This window comes from Callospermophilus lateralis, unplaced genomic scaffold (genome assembly GCF_048772815.1).
Source record: "Callospermophilus lateralis isolate mCalLat2 unplaced genomic scaffold, mCalLat2.hap1 Scaffold_331, whole genome shotgun sequence".
In the NCBI taxonomy this organism is placed as follows: Eukaryota; Metazoa; Chordata; class Mammalia; order Rodentia; family Sciuridae; genus Callospermophilus; species Callospermophilus lateralis.
In genome coordinates, this window is record NW_027513865.1 from 1,005,129 (window position 1) to 1,013,899 (window position 8,771).

Here is an 8,771-nt window from a genome sequence, read left to right on the forward strand (position 1 = left end):
GGATCTATTGGAGAAGCATAGTTCAGGATGTGAGAGAAGGAGGGAATAGGCCTCCACATAGGGGAATCTCCTTTCACCCTTTTGAGCACTTGCAGAAGTTAAAAAGGTCACACAGAATTTGAGGATCTAGAGACCCATCTGGGGGCCATCAGTTTTGGTTGTCTAATTGGTAATATGGCCAATGCTGTGTACTGAATTTGATGAGGAGTTTGGATTCCACCAGGCAGCCCCTGTATGCTCACATCCCCATGACTTTCAGAAGATGTCAGCTTTTCCCACACACAGCCATGGCTGTTTGTGGATTTGATAGTCTGCTGGGAAAACATAGTAATCTAGGCTAGCCAACCTGCATCAGGCTCATGTGTCCCTACATCCATAATATTTGTTTCCATTATCTATGGTACAGAAGGGATTTAATGGAATTTTAGTGGGATCCTCTTTTTCAGAGATATCCCAATAGGAACGAACTACAGCCAGCTGACAAATGTCTGAGTGGAGAGATGGCCACCAGGTCCCTAAGGGGGCTGTATGTGAGATAGACCATACTTCTTGTCTAGTAGGATTTGTGATCAGCCATCACTGCTGTACGGGCTGATGAGCATTAAGACTACTCGTGGCCAAGGGGAGAATCTATAGCCTTATCCACCTGGTGAATACACCATTTGAAAGGGTTACCACTCTTTTCCAGTATCCAGCCAGAGTCTGGACAGGGCGCAGGCTTGAGATGAGAGTAATGGATCCAGGAAGTGATTTCGTCTACCTTTACCACTGTAGGTGTTATAAGTAGCACCTGGTATGGTCCTTTTCAGCGGTGTTCCATGGATGACACCTGATGTTGTCTTATGTAGATGAAGTCTCTTACTTGATATTCATGTGGAGTCCCCTCGTTCCCAGGGTGGTAGGCAGTGGCCAGCTATTTCCACAGGTATCGCTGAGTTCTTTCAAGAGCTTTTAGTCTGTCAAGCAAGGGGGTGTGGAAAGGATCGATAGGTCTTAGAGTTGGGGTTAGGTCCCTTACTGGAGGAGGGGCAACATAGAGAATATCATAGGGGGTGAGGTTACACAAAGAACCAGAGGGAGTATTTCTTGCATGAAACAGTGCATAAGGCAGGAGCATACTCTAATCTTTTAAGCCGGTCTCTAAGCTTAATTTCGTTTAGTTCTCTTTAATGGTTCTATTTATTTTTTTTTTACCTGTCCTGAGCTCTGGGGTCTATAAGCACAATGTAACTTCCATATAATCCTCAGGGTCCTGGCTAACCCCTGACTTACCTGGGCCATGAACGCCGTACAAATATCATACCCTATTACCTTAGGCAGACCGTATCTTGGAAAAATATCTTTCACGATCTTCTTGACCACCATTTGCGCTTTTTTTTTTTTTTTATGGGAACGGCTTCAATCCATCCTGAAAATATATCTGTAAAGACTAGGATATATATAAGTCCATACCTTGCTGGCTTAATTTCAGTAAAGTCCACTTCCCAGAATTGTCCTTGTCTGGTTCCTCATAGGTGCTTTCCTGCAGGAAGCTTGGAAGGGAAAGCATTAACCAATTGACACACCCGACAAGCTTTTGTTACCCGTTTTGATATTTCCTTTCGCTGTGAGTCAGTTAGTCGAAAACTCTGTTCTTGATCCTTCAGGAACGCCTGTAGTTTCTTTGAACCAAGGTGAGTGAGTTGATGTACACTTTTAACGTAGTGTAGGGCTTTCTGTAATTGCAGGCTTGGCTCAGTGAAGTTGAGGATTTCAGTGTTAGTGTCCTTAGATATTATCAAAAGCTTGCTGGTTCTCAGGGGCTTATTGGAATTAGGCATCCTCATTTAACAGAGGGTATAAGGGAGCAGCTAAGAACACAAACCCAGGTATCCATAACCTGCAAACGCCAGCAGTCCCAAGAAACTCTCTGTGTTGTCCCCTGTTAGATGGGGGTGGTATCTGCACAACAGTTTGTTTTCTGGGCTCAGTGAGCCATCATTTACAGCCCCTAAGGGAATACCCCAGGAAGATTACTTCTTGCTGGCAAATTTGTGCCTTTTTGGCCAAAGCTCTATACCCGAGTTCAGAAATTTCAGATAATTGTGATTGGGTCCCAAACTCACAGTTTTCCTTGGTGTTGGCAGCCAGTAGCAGGACATCCACATATTGAAGCAGGGGGACTTCGGGGTGCACATTTCTGAAGTTGTTGAGATCTCTGTGGAGGGCTGCATCAAAGAGAGTGGTGGAATTTTTAAACCCCTGTGGGTGTCTAGTCCAAGTTAGTTGACCAGACGTTCCGGTTTCTGGGTCTACCTAGTGGAAAGCAAACAGAAACTGACTATCTTTATGCAGAGGCAAGCAAAAGAAAGCATCTTTTAAATCCAGAAGAGTTTACCATTTTCACTCAGCTACAGCAAATGGTTTATTGGGGGTTCAGCATGCTGGGGCTAAGAGCTCACATGTATAGAGTTGAGAGCCCTGAGAACAACTTAAAGAGAGCTTATGTACTTTCCTTGGAGAGGGCAGGGAAGAAAATTTTTGATGGGTCAGGGCGAGTGGGCGGTTTGCGTGCAAACAGGTGAGGGAGTACATTCTGAAGTTTGGCAGTTGGGGACAGCACATTCTGGGAACAAAGTTATCAAACAGCTCTCAAGATTTCAACAGTTTTTTGTTAAGCATACAGAAAAACAGGAAGTGACAAGTACCGATTGTATTAACCTTTCACCAAAGCAAAATGCAAAGTGAGCATGGAATACTAAAATCAACCATGTCCAGATTGCCTAATGCTCTGAAATGTTAATCCTTTTGGTGTCTACATATTTGTTTCTTCCAAAGATTATACATTCAACTTCAACAATGTTGAAAGTGTCTAATTTTATCACTCACCTTATACTGTGCCTGATTTCCTAATGTCTCTATCGATATCTGCTTTCCTACATATTTTCCCCAGTTCATCATTGTGAATGACTTTTCACATGTGCTAATATTTACGTTCACTCTCTCAACGAAACAATATTGCTAATGAACTTTTGGTCCAAATCCTATACTCACTCTTTTTACTAAACCTACCGACTATCTTCCTAATCCTACAGACTATTCATTTTTGACTGGATGTTCTCTTCTACATTCAATCATCCAAGGTACAAGGTCTTATGCCTTTGCATATCAATTTATCTGAGACATCTGTGCAGAACATAATTCAAAGCTAAGTATCCCACTAAAAAGCCCAATGCCCTTCAGGGCTTCAAATCGTACCTAGATTTTCCAGTTTCATACTTATATTTCACTGATATTTTCTTGTGAATATCGCAGGTTCCCAATACCATTATTCATCCCTCAGAATGATTCCTAACCCAAATAGTATATGGTATTAACCCTAACCATACACTATTCCCTCAATCTAACTTTACAGAAGAGCAGAGACAGAGTTGGTCTTACAATACAGGCATGTAGATGATCTTCCAATTGCTGAGAACCTCAAAGTTGATGCAGAAATTATCCCAGGATAAGATATAGGCAGATATAAAGGACCTGAGAGAGCAAAAGTCATCTTCCATGGCAAACAACCTGGTCAGGATGAAACAATGTGTCTGAATCAGCCTCTCTCCTCTTAATATAAAGAAGATGGACCAAACAAGCCCTTTGTGGAGAGCTTCTCCTTGGTCCCTATGGTTGATATACCATTCTAACTTGTGAAAGTGTCACAGGAAGTAGGGGCAGCCTCCATCTCAAGGGACCTTTGGAAGCAACTGTTAGGACAAAGTGGTTGCAAAGGCAGTGACCTCATTCCGTTCCTGAAAGAATTGGCCTACGTCACATCTTTGGTGATGGAACTCTCTGAACTTGTTTTCAGGAAGCCAGGCACAGAGAGCCAGTCCCAGTCCCAGTTGGCTCACTTGTTTGGATTTACCAAGGACAGAGTCTGTCTTTCTTGATACCTAATGATTTGAGGATGGCCAAATGCAAGTAGAGCTCTGAAGACGGGCCTTTTCTGAGAAAGCAGGTAGTGGTCAGCCCAGGCTCCTGACAACTTCACAGAGTTGGACAAGGAGACCAGATCTGAGACAGGACAGGCCATTTCGTGGGAACATAGTATGGTACACCAGTCAGAGGACACTCTGGAAAGTCACAGACTTACTTGGTAGAAGGAGGTACCTTTGTGAATGTGGCTGTGAGTTTGTGGATTTGTCTCATGTTCTCAGAATAGGTAGGAAAGTCAGTATGTTTGGTTTGGAGTGGACTGTTTCTAAAAAGTCGTTGGACAAGGTGAGTGTTTCTATGTCTGTGTATCTCACTGTGTCCGTGGTTGAAGACATTAGAAATAAGAATGCATCAATGGATGTGTCCTGTCTAGTAGAAAGCTTCCCAGCATTCATCCTGCCCATTTTAGGAATGGACTGCAGGTTTCCTTATCGATGGGCAACACCTACTATCTTCCTATATTCCTGTTTTCTTCCTGAATTCTGGCCACTCTCCAGAATAGGCTCATGGTTTTGTGTCCAAGATATATACCACCTCCAAGCTCTGTGACATGGCCATGTTCTGGCTAGTTGAAGGGAATGCGAGCATCTCAGAAAACTCAGATATCAGTGTGACCAGGAAAGTCTCAGTGGAGAAACCCTGCTTTGGGCCTTTTGCTAACCTATTTGCCAGTTGCCATGAATTTCATGAAGGTCTTTGCCTCAGGCCACCCCTTTGTGAATCCTGATGAAAACTGTTTTCAAGTGATAATGAATGGGCATCACCTGTGGCTCTTTGCTTAAATGCTTTGGAAAGGGATGTGTCTGAATCAGGTGCTTGGCCCTGTGTGAGGTAGTGGCTTAGATTCTCAGCACCTGTTCGATCTAAAGAAAAATCCAATGTGTGCATCCAAAACCAAAATGGCAAAAAGATCAGTCATGGTGTATGAAGTCTCTCACCTTCCTCTTTTAGGTTCCTGACCTCCATCAAGTGAGAATAGGGATCCTTTGGGAGAAATGAGTTCTTTCAAGCCCTGCAGAAATGATTGGGTATCCTCATGACTCCAAATCACATAAGGATACTATCCCTGACAGTCAGTAGGCCTCAAATTGGAGAAGCAGAGCAGTATTAACAGCAGACCTATCTGATCAATCCTGGTTCACTGGAAGGGTGTCCAGGACACCCTGATGTTAGGCAAATGAGGGGCAAGGGAGCTTATTTTGGAAACTCTCTTAGGCTGTGCCATTCATGGAAACATCCAGCCAGAGGTTATGATGAATGTATATATAAAAGAAGATGAGGATCTATCTTGGGGAATGTTTTGGTTTTAATTGTGGTCATTTGTGTGGCGTTTGGAAGAGATGACTGGGTCCACCTGGGCTTGAAGTCTGATGTGATTCCCCTCAGAGACTGAGTTCTGTAACTGACCTCAGAGAAGTAATTGCTTTGGAAAGGGATGTGTCTTAATCAGCCTCTTGGCCCTGTGTGAGGCTGTGGCTTTGATTATCAGCACAATATGGATCTAAAGAAAGATCCCATGTCTGCTTCCTAAACCAAAATGGCCAAAATTGCAGTCATTGTGGATGAAGTCTCTCGCCTTCCTTTGTAAGGTTCTGAAAGAATAAAAGAAATTGAAATTGAAACGTAAAGAACCAGGTTTTGTAAAGTTTCCAAGCTGTACTCAGAACCTGAAATTGCTGTGGCAGTTAAGACAATTTCCGGAACTGCCCATTAGATATGTGTTGAAATCTTCCCTGACCACCTAGTTACTTAACAACCTCTTCCCAGAAAACGTGCAGCTCAGCACGTATACATCTCAGGGCTTCAACCAATCAGCTTAAATGTATACCCCTTCTCAAGGCTGACCAATCACCCCCTTCCTGACCTGTTCCCGCCAATGAATGTGCTAATCATGTTTTAGAGTTGTTATTTGATTTTCCCACGGTATATGGTGATTTGCTAAAGGAAGCTATGATGTATGTAAAGTCCCTGCCCTCTCTAAAGAATGTATATAAAATCTGCTCAAGTTGTTCTCGGGGCTCTTTGTTCTTTGCTCCTCTGAAGTGAGCTCTGAGCCCCAGCATGCTGGACCCCCAACAAACCCTTTGCTGTTGCATGAGAAATTCTCCTGGTGGTCTTTTCTTCCAAAGTTCGGCCCACCTTTTCTTCTGGAGGCCCTAGCTGAGATATCCAGCAGTGACGAACAAAAGACCCCAATGGACTCCTCTCGGGGTAAGTAAGGTGCCTCTTTCTGGTTTCGGGTTTCAGGTTAGGGCTTGGCAAAGTGGCTGTCAGTGAATAACATTAGCTCTCTGCGACAGTGTCTGACAGATGTGTCACAGAGCCACAGGCCACGTCCCTGGGGGACACTCCAGAGGACTCAGGAAATCGAGGAATAGTAGTTTCCTCAACTCTGTTATATTTTGCTTCAGGATTCGGTTTTCCAGCCCATCAGGTTTTGTTGGCTACTCAGTTTTGTTCATTGTCAGGAACTCATGTTGAGTTTACTGTCTGTCTTTATTGTCTAACCCATCAGGTTTTGCCAGTTACTCAGTTCTAATCTTTGTCTTGGATTCATGTTAAACGTTTACTGTTTGTCTTTGTCTGTGTCGCGTTTGTGTATTCACTGTCCCTTTTTGAGTAACTCCCATTATGAGACATTATGGGACAAAGCACTTCCATGCCTCTGTCCCTTAACCTTGATCAGTGGACTGATGTCCGCTCAAGTACCCAAAATCTTTCTCTTTCAGTAAAATGCCGGACCTGGCAGACTCTCTGTGCTTCAGAATGGCCCATCCTCGAAGTCGGATGGCCCCCAGAAGGATCCGTCCACTTCCCTTTAACCCAAAAAGTCAGAGATATTGTCTTTCAGCCGGGGCCACGTGTACACCCAGATCAATAGCCATATAACCCTTCCCCCACGATCCTATCATTCAAAACTTCCACTCCTCCCCCTCTTCCCTCCATTCTCCCTGAGTCACAGGACTAAACACTCCTCCCCCTGCTTATCCTCTACCCTTGCCCCCCAGCCCACAACACGTTCTTGATGATCCTCCCGCCGCTGACTCAGCCTCTCCGCCGCTAGAGGCAAATGGGCCAGACCCAAGCCCTCCAGGGGACTTCCCCACAGCAGCAGCAGCCCCTGCTCCCCTGGAGGAAGCTGGGCCACCTAAAGGAATCCGCAGGAGATGGATAATAGAAAACTCGGAAGCCCCTGTGATGCTCCCTCTCCATCCCTACGGGCCCATGAACCGAACCAACTGGGACCCCAACACCTTTGAATGTAGGTAGCATCTGTCCACTTATCGCTGTTCTCTAATAGTGGGTCTCCGAGCGGCCGCCAGAGGGCCGACTAATTTGGCCAAGGTAAGAGAGATTATCCAAGGGCCTAATGAGTCTCCTTCTATGTTTCTGGAAGCATATAGAAAATATCCTCTTTTTGATCCTCAGGCAGAGGACCAAAAGGCACCTGTGCGATGGGCTTTATCGAGCAGACTGCCCTAGATATTAAGAGAAAGTTACAACATCTAGATGGATTACAAGATATTGACCTTAAGAGATTTAGTCAGAGAAGCTGAGAAAGTATATTATAAGAGAGAAACTGAGGAGGAAAGGGAATAGAGTAGAGAGAAGGAAAGGGAACAAAAGGAGGATGAAAGGAGCAAATGCAGAGTAATGCATTGCCTAAGGTTCTGGTCACAGCAGCAAATAGGTCAGAAGTTAAAAAGCAGGGAGACAGAAAGGGATACCTGGGCCCACGCCAAAGGCTGCCCCTGGCCTCAGATCAATGTGCCTATTGTGAAGAAAAAGGACACTGCGCCAAAGAGTGCCCCCCAAAAAAGCAGCCACGCCAGCCCGCCGTGCTGACTCTAGAAGAGGACTAGGAAAGTCGGGGCTCAGATCCCCTCCTCGAGCTCAGAGTAACATTTGAAATTGAGGGGAACACAGTGAACTTTTAAGTGATTACAGGAGCAGCATACTCAGCCCTTAAGACCCCACTTGGCCCCCTATCAATTAAATGGTCCCTAGTTCAAGGGGCCAATGGCAGTAGATATTGGGCTTGGACAACTAAGATGAATATGGACCTCGGAAAGGGAAAAGTCCACCACTCTTTCCTAGTAATCCCAGAATGCCCGGCCCCATTGATGGGCAGGAATTTGCTTACCAAACTCCGGACTAGAATAACCTTTAACCCTGATGTTCCCCAAGTTGAGTTTCTGAAGCCTTCAGTATAAACTCCCATAGTCACGTCTTTCACTAAGTCCGTAGAAGATGAACATCAACTCTTTGCACCCCTAGGACTGATCAAACAGGCAAACTACCCAAGAAATGGATAAAAGATTATCCTAATGCCTGGGCAGTAACTGCTGGGTTAGGTCTAGCCATTAACAACCTCCAATTGTAGTAAAATTAAAAGCCTCTGCCTCTCCAATTAGTGTTAAACAATATCCTCAAAGTAAAGAAGCTAAGGAAGGGATAAGGCCCCATATTCATAAATACCTGGCTCTTGGGGTCTTAAGGCCCTGTCAATCAGCCTGGAATACCCCCCGGTACCAGTAAGAAAGCCAGGAACTGGGGACTACCGTTCTGTTCAAGACCTAAGAGAGATCAACAACAGAGTGCAGGACATTCACCCCACAGTACCCAATCCATATAATTTGCTTAGTACTCTGAATCCGGAGCGGAAATGGTACACTGTGCTGGATGTAAAAGATGCTTACATCTGCTCACCTCTACATAAGGACTGTCAGTTGCTGTTTGCTTTCGAGTGGATAGACCCAGAACCTGGAACATCTGGCCAACTAACCTGGACTAGACTCCCACAGGGG